Below are 17,722 nucleotides of genomic sequence, written 5' to 3'. Positions count from 1 at the left end.
AACTCGATGAATGCTGCTTGCACTAAAATAGTGATGCACTAGTTAAAGTGAATTATTCACAACTGTGTTTTCAGGACAATCTGGATCACACAGCACCTGGGAAGTGGCTGGGACAGCCCATCTCCTCTCTCAGACAGAGATCTGGTGAAAGCCAGTTCTCAGTTTTGTTCTGTTGAGCCAATGGAAAGCCCTATAAACTTATGATTCTTAGTTGTACCCTCAGTGAACACAGACCATCGATGAACCCTCAATACGTTTCTGACCGAGAATCACACAGGTAATCATGAATTCCCCCAAATTCCTCCTCTAACCAAGAAACACAGAACGTTAGCAACAGAGAACATCAAGCATATTGAGTTACCAAACTATCATATTTGTTCTTTAGCTAAACAGTCCCCTTTCATTTCTTTTATCATGTATTAATTTAAGTGCAACAAGATACTTCTCCCCTTATTTGTTCCTAAATTCAAATTTTTTTTTTTCTAAACGTATACAAAAATTAGCCTCATCTCCAGCCACACTGTGAATTAATTGCAGAACAAATTCCATAACACTAGATCTTAATCCAGCCAATTCTACTTACTTAAAAACCACCCTAAACCCACAAGTCAGGCCCCCAGAACTCGAGGCACTGCAAACAATTTGACTGGTTATCACCAAAGAGATTTCTTCAATCCTTCCCAGAGTTTTGTACATGCGTTTCTGTGTGAATGCTGACCACAGTACTTCTTGGGTTGCTTTTCAGTGTCTACTATCCAAAAGGATGGCTTAATTCTGGGTGGCCTTCATTGTTATTATGGCTGGATCATAATTTTGGAATAATTTTGTCCTCCTCCCTCACTTTCTCACGAGCTCTGGTGGCGATGGCAGCAACTTGAGTTCAAAGTGCCTGTCTGTGTAGAAGCAGAATTTGGCCACAAACCTTTCCTTACTTGTCCCAGGAGGAAGAGGTGGTCAGAACAAATCTAAAAATCAGCCATATCCAGAAAACAGGTTGCTATTTGGTCTAGGAAATTACAGGAAAACATCCTGTGTTTTTTGGTGCCTGTCACATATAGTTTTAAAAATCTTTCCTTCTATGTACAGGACAATTTCCCACCAAGAGCAAAAGGCAAAAAATCAACCTTAAAGTTATGAGCCACCTGGAATTAATTGGCATTGTCTGATTTTGGCAGACATTTCCCTAAAAAACCCTCCTCTCTATTCCCAAAGCCAGCAGGTACAAAATTTTAAAACAGATGACAAAACTAATGAAATCTGATACTTTGCAGATACTTACAGAAACCTGTCACAGGAAACCCGCTTGCTGCACGTTTGCACTTACATTTCCTCTCAATGACAGTAGAGGATTTACCTCCTCAAGTGGAACTCTCCAGCAGCACTAGTCACTCTGATGATCCTTAAAGATGCACACTAAGTATGAAAATGAAAAGCGGTGTTCTTCTAACTATACAGCATGAATACATGTGGTGTGGTTTTTTTTTAATATTTCGAGGCAACTTATTCTACCTGTCAGGTATAGGTGAATATTAACTTGGTAATGTTCTAAGCAGAAGAGCTAAAAGTTCACAAGGCTACATAAATACATTGCATACTCTCTACATTACATACTCTGAAATTCCTTACAATCAAACAGAGAAATTAAAAAACAAACAAACAAACAACAACAACAAAAAAACACCTCCATAGCAATGGAATTGTTTCATTATCTTCAAAACAGTCCTTAAAAAGATGGGTTTTCTAACGGGAATTACAAAATCCACCACAACTGCAGACAACTACGGAAAAGCCAGGACTAATTATACTACTTCTAAAAGGATGTTTTGGGGCAGGCAACGGCAAGTGGGTGAAATTGTCTGGAGCTCAGAATTTACTCTTGAAGGACATCTGTGGGCTCAGCACTGGATGGCAATGTTTCATAGAGAACTGGTGATAATTATTAAACCAAAACATGGGAAAAAGAGAAATATGAAGTAGAGTTACTGAGCTCAGAGATCAAACAGGTCAAAGACAGTCCTTCAGAATAACAACTCCACTGTTTATTATTTTGTTTTGGAATATATCTTTACTCTCTGCTGTGACAGGTGTATGTGTGACATTATAAATTTTGTCTTGACAAAAATCCCAGACAATAAATCTCAGAAAAAGCCTCTGAGAGAGCAGTTCTACCATTTTACGCCTACCACCATGAAATACACATTGGGTTCAGTGATGTGATGACAATACCATGACTCCTTAAAGAGTTAAATTCATTTCCAATTCTTTTTAATTCTACCTTCTCCTAAAGCTCTATCATGTAGGCTCTGAAGACAAATAAACAACAAAAAAAAAAAACCCTCTGAAAGCTGTTTCATGCAAAGTGTTCTGCTAACAGGTTCAAAGCATGAATGTTATCATTCAGTTGGGAAAACTGTAAAAACTGTGAGCATGGGTCTTTCTAAAACAGCTTAACTCAGTTTATTCATGCCATTTTTCTCTCTCCATTTTCTCACATAAAGGACAGAAGATCAAACAAAATGATGTTCACAGTCTTGATTGCCTGGATTTAAACCAAAGCCTATTTGGAGAAGCCTGTGTAAAAAGGAGCAGACGGACTCCAAGTGAACGTGAGCAGTGTTCAGAGGATTTCTTTGTTCAAAGTTTATCAGACTGAGGATATGGCATACAAAGAAAACACAGATAACAAGCACATGCTGGATGAAAGGCCATTTGGGAAGCACAGGCAAAACCAGATGAGAAGCCTGGGATATGGAGAAGTTAATTTTTGGCATTGATATGAATTCTGAAGCAGTATAAAAGATCAAAGAGAAGCTACTGATGGTTTGGAGTGTGGTAGTCCCCCAGATTAACAGAACATCTCCCTAAAAATGTAACTGGATATTACAAACCTCTTACTCTTACACTTTGGCATTAGACTTTAGCCACAAACGATGCCTCATGGCACCTATGCTTAACACAAATATCAGTGTGTGGAGACAGCCCAAATTATATTGCAGCAGAATGCCCACTCTGCTTGCTGGGAATTATTCCGAACACTCAGATGAACTGAAAATCTGCCTTAAAAAAAAAAAAAAAAAAAGTTTGGGCTGCAGCTGATGAGCAATTTTCTTTTCATATCTGTCAGCTTTTCAGATTATGAGCACTGTTTTGTATTATAGCTAAAAGTAAAATGACTTGGTGACCCCAGTTATTTGGATAATTCTTGAGGTTGATGTGGCTCAAAATGGTGGAACTAATTTGTCTGGATAACAGCTTTACAAAGGTTCAGAAAAGTCTAGACATTTTCACTGTGGGAAAAAAAGATGCACAATCACTTTTACACAGACTTTAAAAATAATATCCTGCAGTCATCCTTTCACACTGAAAATTGTGCTTCTAAAGTCAACAGCAGATAAACCGAATCAGTCGAAGGAGCTGTGTTTGTACAACGCTAGGTTTGAGGGGAGATGGAAACAGCCTTTGATTCAGCTGCTTTGCAAGCGATGGCACAGCAAAGATAAAGCTCAGCTACCTGCAGTGCTATAGGATCCACACAATGTTTAAGGTAAGTGAATTTTTATCTAGTAATAACGTGGTTTAAAAAGTGGCTACTTCCCAAAGAACTGGGTAACTGGGGGAGTTGCTCTCCACACCGAGGCCTAGTCAGAAGAGTAGGCTTTCCAGTAGCCTTGCCCAGTTTGCCCAACAGGAGAAAGAAGACAAAGGAGGAGAGGGAAGAAACAAGTGTTTTATCCGAGTATAACAACAATCTCTCTCACTACAGCTACAATTTTAGCTTCAAATTAAGTTTTCAAACTTAGCTGTAACATACTTTGGCCTTACTCCACGCTGGCCTGCCAAACTGCGATCCAAAACTGGTTTAACTGGAGCCGTGTTCAAACGCTGCTGCCAAGCTATTTTAGCTCCAGAACAGGAGGGGAAGGAAGAGTCAGCATTTCTTAAAAATATATAAAATAAATAACTAAAAAATCCTTAATTCTTTATCCTTGATCCAGAAATTCAGTTACGCATAATCAGAAAGCCTGAAATCCCTTCAAAATTAAGGCCTTTGTTATACAAGCCCCTGAATTTACTACAGATTGTAGCCACATGGCAAAACTATCTTCATAAACACACTCTGAGTCCTAGTTAGCAAAACAAAAAGCTTTTCAGCTGTGCTAAGACAAAAAATATTCCTGCAATTATTCATCCGGCAGTAACACCCAGCTCGCAATCACGGCCTGCCCAAGAGCTTCATCTAAGAAAAATCAACAGCGTGAGAAAGGCAGAAGTAAACCAACCAAAGGAAAGTAAAGCATATGGGATGGTGGCTTCATCTGCCTTCCTCCTGAAGAGCAATCAATCTTCCTGACTGTCAAAACAACGAGAAGCTGCAACGTAGCCCCTGCTACCAGCATGTTCAAACAAGGATGGAGGCAGTTTATGAAGGTCTTTCAAACGCAGCTCAGTTGGCTCAGGCCAGGAGTTGGCTTTTTTTCCCTTCCCAGTTCAAGTTTGGCTGCCTGCATCCTGCAGAATTACTCTTTTGGTAGGCAACTGCTTGCCCAAGCAGAATCCAGTAGGATTGTTCCCTGCCTGAATTCTTACGTTCAGGTTTCTTTCTTTGGCGCTTTTTAGGTTATGCAGATCCAACATTTTGCCTTGCATAGCAAATGCAGCTCTTTCAAAAGTGATCTTCATGCTTCTTATTTGACAATGCTGCATCAGCTGAAGATCTAGTCAGTCTGGAGTAAAAAACTCCCCTCTTTGAGTACTAAATTTCATGAAGGCATTTGTGAAAAAAAAAAAAAAAAAAGAGCTTTACAGTGCCATACTTAGCTCATTTTTCATGGGATACTGCCAAGATAGACAGATAGGTAATGAAACAGTGCTACAATCTTATCTCCTCCTTTCTCCAACCATGAGTCCCAGCTTGAAGAGCAACAGTGGGATTTGCTTGGTTCATGACTAGCTGCACAACCGTCACCCAAACTAGGTTTGATGTGGAATCAGCAGACCGACAGAGGCATGTACACGTGAAACCACATCTGTACCAGAGTCACTGCAACAACCTGATTGCAGCATGTACAGAGCCAAGTAACCCTTCGTATACGTACACGACCCTGTTTGTTCAGATCAGATGCATATTTTCAAAGGTATTCTCCCAGTCACCCTGGCCATTCGCTGCACTGAGGTTCACTCCATGGAACAATCCTGAACAACCCTTTTGGAGGAAAGGAAATTGGAACCTGTGCTCCAGAAGAGTACCTAATCTAGTCTCCCTCCTACTAGGATTAGACTTCTTCCACTTCCTTTTTGACATAAATTTCATATCAATAGCTGTCCACCTTGTCCAAAGGTTCTAGTGTATGCCATTTTATTGTCCAAGTACAGCAAACAGGCTGAGGCAGGCATCCAGGCACCAGCTCCTTCCCGCTATCCAGAAGCAAATTGGTATTCTGTGTAAGCCTGAAGTCACACATACAGAGGTTACATGCTCATCCTTGTACAAAACCAGTCCCTTTGTTGTTCTTGGGATTGTTTCTTCTTTGGATGCTGACTTGATTGTTAATTCACTACAGAGCCCCTTCCAACCCAAACCATTCTGTGAATACCAGAACAGGCCCACATTATCAGCCAGGACATCTTTTACCTGTAGAATTCCATTCTACAAATGCCATTGCTTAAATTTTCATAGTCTATAACACATTAAAATGCTGACATACTATCTCAACTAATGAGCAAGATCCTAGAAGCAGCTGAAGGTTCAGATCTGCTTTCCTGATACAGATCTTCAATGATACCTAAAAAAGAAGAGATCAGTAAAAAAAAAAAAAAAAAAAAAAAAAAAAAAAAAAACAGCACAACAACCCCTGCAGGATGGGAGCAAAATTGTTCCAATTTCCATTCTTTGCTTCAAACGGTCAGCTCCTCCTCACGACACAGCCAGGTGTGGGAACATATTCTGAAACATCAGTTTGAGCATATGGTATATGTTGCTTCTCAGTTTGTAGCCTTGGGTAGGATATTAACAGCTACAGCTTTTCACTCTTCATGGTATGCAGCAAATGCAACTTCTCCATTTCTTAAAGGCTGATAGGATATCAAACTTTGCCTGTGGAGGCAAGAAAATAAGTTTCTTGTGATGGCTCCTATGTCAGAGTCTGTGCTCAAGACATTATCTTTCTGTTCTGCCCAGTAATCTACCTGGGCTGCAAAACTGAACAAAGCCAAATAAATTTCAGCAGAACAGTATCAGTCACAAAAAATACTAATGTCAAGGACTGCAGTATTTCTGATGGGGCAATCCAACCTTTCCCCTTTCCCCTCCTGGGCCTCCAGAGTAGAAGTCTGTGGTAAGATATTCAGCCTTATGCAAGTTCCCAGGCTGACCCAGCTCCACATCCAGGCAGATGACTTCTATAGGCTTTCCAGTTTACAAATTTATTTCCTCAGTTGAGTTTTGTGGAGAGCTTTTTGTTATTATTCTTGAAATCCTGCTTGCCAAATTTTCTAGGAGAAACACAAATGTTTTCCACTGTCAAGCCAGCAGTTATGTCAGCTGTCTATGAAAATGGCACTTAATGGAAGTAGTGAATAAAGTCGCTATATACCACTGCTTGAGGTCCTCCTTCAGACTTCTGGTGAACTTTTCAAGAAGTTTGCTTACCATCAGAGGAAGAATCTTTGTGCAGCACTTGCAAGCTTGCCTCCCTAAGGAGATAGATGCTCCACCAACCATTGATTTTGCCTTTCAACTCAGATGATTTGTTTCTAAGGGTTTGCACCCAGCAAGGTTGAGAAACCCAGTGTTGCATATCCCAAATGCCACGCTGTGTGTTGCTAGACTCCTGTTTCCCTTGGCATGGTAGAAGTCAAACTCCAAACAGTGAGCTACTTTGCTCGCAAGTTCCAGCCTTCCTTCCAGCCACCACTTCCAACCCCAAGCTGTCTCTCAGGGGAATGCTGTGAGCACCAGTCACATTGCTCTGTATTTCTGCTGCCTTTCTGCCATCTGCAAACAGCTGCAATTAGATAATCCCACTGCCTGACTGCGTGTTATCAGCAGTGCTTGTTAGCAGATCCTTACAAAACATGGTACATTGAAACCCACGCCTTCATCGGCTAGGTTTCAGACGTGCTAAAATACTGTGGTTTTCAACATTCCCCGAGTTATATTAAAGGAAGATAGTTACCATACTCACCCACCTTCCACAGGAGGAGATATCTGTAACAACCATCTGGCAGTTGCTTGGACAAATAGACAATAATGTGACATGTTCTCATAAACAGGCAACATGAGATCACTTTAAAGAATTCTGATTGCCTGCAATACTCTGCCAATAAATGCAAATAAGAGTTGAGAGAGTGGTTTTTGGGTTGTTTTGCTGGTTCCTATGGAAATATTCCCTATTTACAATGCCAAAGAGAGATCAGGAACAGGTCAAATATGCAGTAATGGAATGACACTTATAGTAAAGATGTAACAGATGCAAAGTATGGATGATCCAAAATACTTCATAAAAGCAGTTTCATGTACAAGTCATTTAGCAAGTGAGTATAAAAGACATCACCAGCAAAAATGCACTTGGTGAGTGCCATCTTCTTGATTATTTTTTTTTTTAAGCTCCAGTCCAAAGGGAAAAAAGTATGGAATAAGACTTTACAGGAGTGCCTGTGTTACAAGAAAAATTGGATTCCAAATGCCCAAACCTAACTCTTAAGTTTGAGGGATAAAGCACTCCTGTGACCAAAGGTGGTCTAAAAAGAAGGATAAACAAAAACCAGAGAGGATAAGAGAGTTTACTGCATGTTTTACAGCTGTGTGGGGAATTTTTGATAGTTTCTCACAATGTGCAAGTGAAACAGCTTACTCTCTTCTCTGCATCCATCCTTGCATCTCTTAGTTGTGGCTGCACAGCCACGTGTGTGGCCATGTGATAAACTAGAACAGGGAACCAATCCTTGATCAAAAGTATCCCAAGAAAAAAAGAAAATGAGCTGGTTTCCTAACCTAGCTCATTGCAGAGTAGCACAAAGAGCTGTGCAGGCGCAGAGGGATGCTTACTGAAGCAGGAACAAGAGATAGCAGCCTGGAGCAGAGCACAAGAGCTGCTTCTGCTGACACTGCTTCAGAAGGAAATGCACAAACTTCACCTATGAGCACATCAGGGTGGGGAAATGCGGAAAGCTACCTGGTTCCCAGAGCATAGTGGGTACATTTTAATCAATAACAATGAAATAGTGTAAATATACACTTTACATAATCAGAAGGCTGACTTAACTTATTGTGGGGGGGCAAAAATGCAACATCGACATTATTTTTCTGCAAATTCTGCTCTTTTTGCATCTGGTTCATTGAACTAAGTGCAACCCATCTGTTACCACATAGGACAGAAAAACAGTCAAAGAAAAAAAATCTTATTTAATACAAATCAAAATTATTTACTTAGACAACTAATGAAATGGAGTACATAGGCAATTAAACACCATAGAGGGCTTTACAGAGTACTACAGACTTTCAAGAAGACTTGTAAAAGTTTATATCTGGGACAATTAGATACAAAATGAGGTTTTTAAGTCTGATGTTGAAACTAGTTGCTTCCAAATAAAGCACATGCATCTAATAAATTAAAACGGTCACAGAAAATATTTCTAATAGTTGGACATTGCATGGGAGACTGCAAACAATCTGGGAATGGATACCCAGAAGCAGTGTCTCACCAAGAATAAATGTTGAAACAATTAGAACAGATTTCCTTCATTTAGGGAAAGCTTGCTATGGGGCTGATCTCTCCCTCACAGACAGTTTCTTCCGTCTGATTTATGAAAATCAGACAGGGAACACCTCACTGCTGGAGGACAGTCAGCCTAGCAGACCACCTCATAGGAAGAACAACTTGCTACTATATGTTATCTATGGCGTTTTTCAGTGTCAGACTCTACCAGAATGACTAAAGTTGTGCTTTCATGGGACAAATGAGGGGACAAATGAGAAGGGTTCTTTTTTTTTTTTTTTTTTTTCCTTCCCCAAATGACACACAAGCATCCGCTTTTCAACTCCTGAAAACTTCTTCCAATTGCCTGAAGGAAGCTCCCAGCTCCATAGACAAGAGGAGACCTGGTCCCATGGCACAACCACCTTCCTTGCCCCTCACCTGCCCGCACTCCTCCTCCAGTCCCTGTGCAGAAAGAGTGCAGACACCATTTGGTGAGGTATAACACAGGTATAACACCACCTCTTGATTTCAGAGTTGCTGTGTAACTGCCATGGCAAATAGCCCTAAGAATTTTTCCTGGCCCACAGTTCCCACAAGACAGAAGCGATGTTTATTTCTCCAGTGCCACCCCTGAACACTCTCCCTCTCAGCAGCAGAAGGAAGCAATGAAATTCTGCTACTGGCTACCTTCAGCTGCTTGCTGTTAACTTGAAACCCCTAACAAGTCAGGGTCATGTTACAAGGATCAAAAATACAGCCTAGTCATCCAACCTACTGCTTCTAGCAAGCCCACTGAAGTGGCGCACCTTGGAAAAGAATCAGACATTCATGTTAATTCTATATTTCCACAAGCTTTTTCACCCCATTCACAGTGCTGAAAGTATTTCATGGCAAGTCACATCCCATTGTTTGGTCTCAACTGCACGATAGTCCAAAAATATACGAGGGCAGAATAAAATCCATATTATACCAAATCATGCATAAACACTGAATTCAGAGGAATTAATTTCAGTCCTCATGGGAGTAATCAGATATCTTCATGATAACCAAATGCTACATTTTCCTTAACTAATATGGAAATGTTTCTCAATCTAAGGAAACTGAAGAGAGGACAATAAATAATCCCTTCGAAATTCCTTGTGAATTAATTATTAATTATTCCATAACCACAATGCACATGGTACTGCACAAACAAAATAAAATAAACATAATCACTTTCCCATCTTGTCCAACAGCTTGCAATCAAAATCCAGCCAAAGAAATAATTAACCTCAAACAAAATGGGCTAGGACTAGGGATTAGCTACACGAATTCACACAGCTATAGAACAGGTTATCCACACAGTTCATTGTTTTAACACTAAAGAAAGCAAAGATTACAGTCCAACTCCACCTCCCCAAATAGAGTCACGCAAAGAAGAATGCTCTTTAAAGGAAACATATATTTATTCCATACATTTAGCAGAAAATTACACTTCATTCTGAAAAGCAAGAAGCACAGGTGAAGAGATGTTGCGTATTATACACAGAAGACAGTAGTAGAGTGTGGCAAAACAACTTGGTGTAGTTTGTCTTTTCCTTTAGTCCAATCTCAAAACTGACAAACTATTCTTAAATTCCCTGCAGAAAATCTGGAGGAATATTTATTTACTTGGATTTTGCCAGTGCATGAGCTTCATACAGCTCACCAAAATTCTAGTAACCAATACAACTGAATGAGGTTACCAAAGTCCCATCCCTTCTGGTATTACATCGGATGAAATAACTTTTTAGAAATGAGCTGATTTAGTGAGACCAGCCATACATCACAAAGAGGCAAAGAAGACCTTGCCATTAGTGATACAGCTCAGCACTGAATCACCAGCGCTGACTGTGCCCATTCTAATAACTTATAAGAAGCAGCAGCTGCTCGTTGCACTCCACTGCATTTCTGAGGAGTTGTCCTTGGGAGCTGAAGGCACCAAACATGACCTGTCCTGGCAGCTACATGGAGGTCTTTGTGGGGCAGCTCTACTGTAGGAGAAGGCAACTGAAAAAGCCACATGGAAGAAGAACTGGAGCCTGTGGACAACCAGAACAACAATGTGATGGTTTATGTATGATGGTTTCCTCCCTTTTTTTCTTCTGGGTGGCTGGTTTACTTCTACTTGTCAGATGCATGCAGCCATTCAGACACCAATAAAGGATTCTTCAAGTTTTGGAGAAGAAATCAGACAAAACATTTTAGATTTCTTCATAACAAGCTCACATCCTACACCCTGCATCCTTAACACCACGCTGTTTCTAGAAGCCATAACTCCACATGGTATCCAGCTGTTATCAGAGCTGTGGGATCCACCCCATTGCTATTCCACACCATACAAAATATGAGTTCCTTGCTCTTCCTTGCCACATATTGAGAGGCTAGATCTTCTACCAGGTTTCTATTATGATATATGAATAGACAGGTACTCTGTGAGGGCCTCTGTCCTTAAATTTAACTACACTAAATTTAAGCATCTAGTTTGATGCTTAATTCTTTGTAATGTACGATGGGTGTATATATACACATATATACTATATATATACATATATATATATACACATATATATCACACACAAAACTATCACACATATGGGGTCTTAATGGCCATGGTAAGTAAAATACAGATATGACAATCTTTTATGCATGCTATTCCAGCAGAACCTCTCCCTGAGTTGCATCCAATACCTAAACACCAGCCATCAAAGTCTCTACCTTTAACACCCCAAAACTCCCCACCCTCGTTTTTACTGGGGTTCACGGTCAAGTGATACCAATAGAATTAAAGGATATCTGTGTACACAGTTGCTGCAGATCATATCTCAACATCTCTCTCAAGATCTGAAGATCTCTCAAGAGATCTTCAATAGCCATCTTGCAAACAGAATGCTTTATTCAAGGCAATAGTACATTTCTTTTCCAGCTGTGTAGAACAAGAATGAGCTAACCGCTCATTCTATGGCCAAGTGCATGTGATACATTCCTCCATCTGTATCCTAGTTACATTGTGAAATCTCTCATCCTACACATATGCAATCCTTTGATTGAACCTGTGAAGACAATGACAACATTCGGCACATTTCTAAGTGATCTTCCCCTCAAAGTACATCTATACAGAAAAATTACACTGTTGAGATCAGGCGAGATAATATCGTGGCTCTTGGATGACTGTCAGGAATGACTAAACTTCACAATCCCAGAAGCCACTTTTACTAGTAACCTTTAAAATTCTCTACAGACTTGTAGTGGCAGATCACTTACATGAATGCTTTTCCCAGCAGGGAGGAATACACATTCGTCATTTTCTGAAAGCTCAACTGTTTGCTTCCAACAGCCCTGACACCTGACTTATCAATACTAAATTGTTTGGCTACTACCTAGTTCAACCAGTGGAATGAGGATGACTCTTTACCCCAAGTGGACAATGCACAGGAGGTTGAAGAATTGAAAAAAACAAGGATCAGAATTGCATTGTGACAGCAAATGAGCACCACGTGTGATCAAAGGTGATGTGATAAATGACAAAAGGTGCCATGAAGGCAGGCACTTTCCAGTACATGAAAATTTCAGACACTGAAACCTGACACCAAATAGTTTCAGATTCTTTCTAAGAATTTCAGCAGCCTAAGAAAATATTTTCATGGTCTTACTACATAAAAAGCTAACGTGAATAGTTGAAGTTCTGATTTAAAGTCACAAATATGCATACAAATGGCAGTGCAAACTTTTCTACATCTTTGGCTGTATGACATTAATTGATCATTACCTGTCTGGGACATGACAGAATTAAGATCTACAAATGTTAACAGTATTGGAAAGAAAGGCAAGAAATTTGGGGGCAAAGGGCTGCAACACTGAAGAACCCCTTCCTTCTCCCTTGAGCACATCACCTAGAGATCTTTCTCACTGATGTACATATACCATTCACTGAGTTTGGTCACAAACTGCTGTTCCTCTGGAAAAGGGGAAAAAGAAAGGCTTGCTACTTCTTTGCAGAATTCAAAGTTCCCATGCCAGCAACATTGTTGCTGCCGCTGCTCCTTTGCTTTGCTTCTCCCACCCTCCTGCTCTCAGACATGTCCTGATGTTTTATTTCCATTGACTTTCTCTTCGTATCAACTTAAAGTTGATTGAATATGTTTAAAACATATCATTGATGAAAAACCTGAGGGAAGAAGGGAAAAGAAGAAATGGCAGAAAACTGATCATTCCAGTATCAAAATGAAACAGTAAGTCAAAGACAGGACTGGTAGCCTGCTAAAACCATCCAGCCTATGTTTTAAGTTAATGCCCTACATAGTATTACCTATGTAAAAGAAAGATTCCCCAAAGTATGTCATCCTATGACCAGGGGGGAATTCTGGTTAAAAGCAGGACAGCAACAAAACAGGAAACGTTTGTTTGTTTGTCAGAATGATACTTGCAACATGATGGACAGAGGTCAAAATGATACCTACAGAACCAATATGCACGAAGGTGATCCAAAGCTAGATAACCAAAGCTGAGAGAACTTTACCATCTTAAAACCTGTATAAATTAGGGAATAAGATTTAGTTTAAACTCTTTTTTTTTTGTTCATTTATGGTCTTTCCCCTTCATTCTCCTCTGTCTTAACACAGCTCACTGCAAAATGTACAAAAACCTGCCAAGGCACAAAAGGAGGAGCTAAATGTTCATAGTACCTTTCAACACATTCTATTTTGCAATGCACGAACGTCAAAACTTTTCTCAGTTAATCTGCAGTGAGTGCTAGCTGAAAGGTAGAAGCAAGGTGCATTTACAAGCAAGTTAATGGCCCCATTGACTTAAACTGCTGTATGGTTTATTTTTTCTTCTACAGTTGCAGAATTAATCTGACCCATTTTTGATCTCCACCCTTGTAAAATCATTGTTTCACATCCTTTTACTTAAGATACATGAGTTTCTTGCAATTTACCTCCACCTGGAGAAATTCTACTCTATTCTTGTACCCAACATACTTACCCAGGAGTTCTGGCTGGTTTTAGTCACTGTAACAGTCATCAGCAGCCAATGGTTTACAAACAGAACACTCCTTCGAAATATATTGTTGCCAAAACATTTAGAAAGTGAAAAAGGGTTTTAAACTTTTTAACCTTTATTACCCTGTTATCTTACTGGTCTTTCTGTACTCACTATCACTTACTATGCTAATACGTTCATTTAGTAAATATCCCCATAAAGCAGCTAATAGATGGCATCAAAAATTTAACACATTGACTCCAAATTCACTATCATCCTTAAGCATCTTCTCAGCTAGAACCCTGAACTTAAAAACAAAAAACAAAAAACTAAAAACTTAGAATTATATAAAGACAGGTTGAAAATATGCTAATTACATTAATTTATTACAAAAGTTGAAACTGATTTTGATTTACACTACATATGTACAAAGCTAGAAGCAGCTCCATACTCATGCATCTTATCAAATACATTTTCACCGAGGTCAGAGTCTTGGTCAGACCATTTATGCATGTGCTCTAGCCAACATACTGAGCTTCAGGATCAACCCTTCATTGCATTAAGACTTCACAAGGTGCCCAGTCTTCATCCAGGTGTGAAGAATTACAAGTTGTATTCTAATAATAACATCAGTTAGACTGAAGATTATTCCACCCATAGATAATCTTCAGCACAGCTTGTAGTAGCATGTCTCTGTGGGGTTGTTTTAATCATTTCCCAGTTTATATTAGAGCCCAGCGGGGATCAGAAGAATCATGTGTGGACAGGGGTAGAGTCAAGTGGAACCACCTGCAGCAACGGACATCTGCTCACAGGGGCAGAGCAGGCACCGTATCTCTTTGCATCTGGCAGCACAGGTGTCAATGAAAGCAAGTTTAGTTTCTGCACAGGCCTTACGCCTATTTTACTATCAATCTTAATGTTTTAATGCCATTAGGTGACACAAACCAGAACTCAACACGTTTTCCACACTATGTAATCCAAATTCTGATCCAAGACCTACTGTGTACTGAACCTGCACAGTGTCTGCATGAAGATTCAGAGAATTTGTTTTATTTTGTCTTTCTAGGATAATCAAACGATCATCAGCTGGTTTCAATATAAACAGGTTCTATAATGCCACGGTCCCTTGTGTAACATTCCTCCTTTCTGAAACATCTGAATACCTCCCAATGCATTTGTTTTGGTATTAATAAGGAAGAATACAAAGAGAAATGCATTTGAAAGCTTTTAAAATAAATACAGGTCAGGTATTAATACACTTGAAACAGAGCACGGTGCAACCCTTTGGTCCCGAAAGGAATTTCACAGCCTTGGGCCAAGTTTTAGGAAACTCCTCTCTCTTCCACTGCTGGGTTGCTTTCGGTGGAATGATGTGTTCGGTGGCAGCAGAAGCTGCAGCGCCCCTCAAAACCCCGCACGCCCTCATTTTGTTCACTTAATGGGGTTCCCCCTGAGGGGAGGCTCGCCTCAGACCCGCAGCACACAACCACCCAAACCGCACCGTGAGTGCCAAGGGCTAACAAGTTGCTTAAAATCGGGGATTTGGAGCTGCTGCTCCAGACACGGCGCAGTTTCAGGACCGCTTCACGAGACGGGCTTTCTCCAGCTGCGAGCCGCGCTGCCCACCCGACTTCAAGCGCATTGCTATATTTAAACACGCACAGCCAGCATTAGGCAGAGAACCTTCCTTGCTCCACAGCAAAGTCCTGCGCCCACCTCACGCCCCCCACACAGCACGTTTTCCCCGGCTCCTTAAAACAACCCTGAGGAACCCAGCTCGCTGCGGCTGCGGCTTTGGGCTTGCTGAAAGCCCCCGGGCGAGCAGCGAGGCCGCCTTCCCCAACCCTGTGCTCCCCAACACCGCCCACTGGAGCCTCCCGGGGGTCCCCCCTTCGTCCCCAGGTCCCGGCCCCGAGCGGGGCGAAGGGCGCCACTTACGGGGCCGGGCGGCGGCGGGCAGGGCTGCGCTGGAGGTGCGGGCTCAGCGGCGAGGCTCCCTCAGCGGTGAGAGCCGGCTCGCTCCTCCCGGCCGAGAGCCCCCAGCCATGCCCGGCCTTCCCACACGTGCGGGGCCGCCTCACCCCTCCCCGCCCCGCCGACCCCCTTCCCGCCCTTCCCTCCTCCTCTCCCCCTCGGCAGGCTGTGGCGTGGGTGTCCCCCCCCCTTCCCCGAGCGGCGCCATGGCGCTTCAGGGAGGCCGGGGTCCCCCGAGGGGCTTTTCCTTTTTTTCTCTCCGGGCTGTGATGCGGGGAGGCGCTCGCCTCAGGGCGCTACGAGCCCCCCGCTGCCCCCACTGGGTGCTGGCACCTCGCAGCCACCCTTACACGCCGCCCGCAGCCCCTTTCCATGCCATGCTGCCACTTGTCAGCGTTTTCTGCCCCAATCTCTCGCCTTAAATGCTTTGGACTGTTAGCAGCACGCCGAAAGACGGCTGCAGGGGCTAATGATCCATTGCCAGAAACAATATTTTTTTCCACGTGGTTTTAAAGGGAGGAGAGTGTCAGGGGATGCCTCCCCAGCCCTTGGTTAGGCAGCGAGAGGAAAGTCCTCTCTGCAAAACGCTGAAGAGTCTAGCAGCCCTCATAGTTTGAGCCTAGCAGCCCTCATGACTTGAGCCTAGCAGCCCTCACGACTTGCTGGATGTGTATCCCAGGCCGGCTCTGAGGCATGCATGGTAGGAGAGCATGACCTGTGCAGCTCCACATGGGATTTTGTGGCCAAGCTCCAGGGAGCAGTGGGAATGGAGGGGAAAGAGCCACTTCAGCTCTCTGCATATATCGCACTTCGGATGTTGCTTTTCAGATGCATCACTGTAAAAATTTGTCTGAGAGCTGCAAAAAGCACCACAGGATGGGACACAGAACAGGCCTGACACATGAACAATGCTTCTTTTCATTCTGGTGTTATCAATTGGCTTCATAAAACCCTGCTTCTTCCTATAAGCCTTGTCATTTTTGTTGGAGATGCCTGGGATGTGGCAGCTCCATCTGTCCACAGGTTGGGGAGTTTTTGTGTCTCCCTCTGCTTCAGCTTAAATAATTCAGATTGTTCCCCTGGGCCAAATATCCCAAAAAACTCATTTTAGGGCTAAGAATAGCCTTAGGCTAAGAATAGCTAATGCTATGAATAACTAACATTAGGAATCACCAGAATAAATCTTACAATCACAATCTGTCTCCCTGAATATATTCTACTTATATAAGACCTTTCATTTTCAATACTATAGTCAAATTGTTGCACATCAAATTGTTGGGAATATTTTTTTTTAATTTTGGCTGTGGATCTGCTCGTCTCTCTTCTGTGATGTTCTGTCACCATATATGTGGTGTGTGTGCATATGTGCATGCATACATTATACACACACACATGCATAACCCTACTGTAGTTTTTAAGAAAACAGTGGTTCTGTGGACAACAGAACTAGTGACTTGTGAATAAAAGTCTTAATTTTCTTTGAGGTTTTGTGACATCTTTAAACCTAAACCTTCTGCATAGATCTAACTTAAAAAAAAAAAAAAATTGTATCATTTATATAGTACTTGATACCATATAAATACTGCATAAACATGGTAAATATGATATATTTATATAATCAGACCTAGTGCTATTAGTGGATCACACATAACCAGCATTTCACAGCTGGGCTAAACTCCTCTGTAAATTTCTATGAACAGTCCTTAAGATCTGTTTCAGAAAATATATGAAAAAGACCAACAATAGCACAACATCATCAGCTATCCTCAGTAAAAGGTTGCATGCGTTTCACCAAAAAATAAGCAAGCTTACTTCCAAACAGATTTTATACCAGCCCTTCTGCCCACTCCACATCCATAAGAGGCCCTGAAGAGGCTAATGCTAAGGATGCAGGCAAAGCATCCTTAAAGCATCCGCAAAGGCCTGGACCAGTTTCAGCATGCCTAGATATTTTGTGTTTGTTTGTTTGTTTTTGTAAGATGACTTGCAGATTTCAGATTGCAGATTATTCCCTTTTGTTTCATTCTTAGGTCTAAATACCATTT

The 17,722-nt window shown here is 41.5% G+C and overlaps 1 protein-coding gene across 2 annotated transcripts in view; it reads right to left on the bottom strand.

Annotated features, from left to right (window-relative positions):
* SLC7A2 (solute carrier family 7 member 2) overlaps nt 1-15,692 on the bottom strand; it is a 48,514-nt gene extending 32,822 nt beyond the window's left edge. For both annotated transcript variants that reach the window (XM_032187175.1, XM_032187177.1), the window contains exon 1: nt 15,642-15,692. The gene's annotated coding sequence lies outside the window, so the exon portion shown is untranslated. The remainder of the gene's footprint in view (nt 1-15,641) is intronic.
* Nucleotides 15,693-17,722: the final 2,030 nt, after the last annotated feature.

Source organism: Aythya fuligula, chromosome 4, assembly GCF_009819795.1.
Source record: "Aythya fuligula isolate bAytFul2 chromosome 4, bAytFul2.pri, whole genome shotgun sequence".
Classification (NCBI taxonomy): Eukaryota; Metazoa; Chordata; class Aves; order Anseriformes; family Anatidae; genus Aythya; species Aythya fuligula.
The sequence above is the reverse complement of the archived record's forward strand: the minus strand, read 5'-3'. Positions and strand labels throughout refer to the sequence as shown.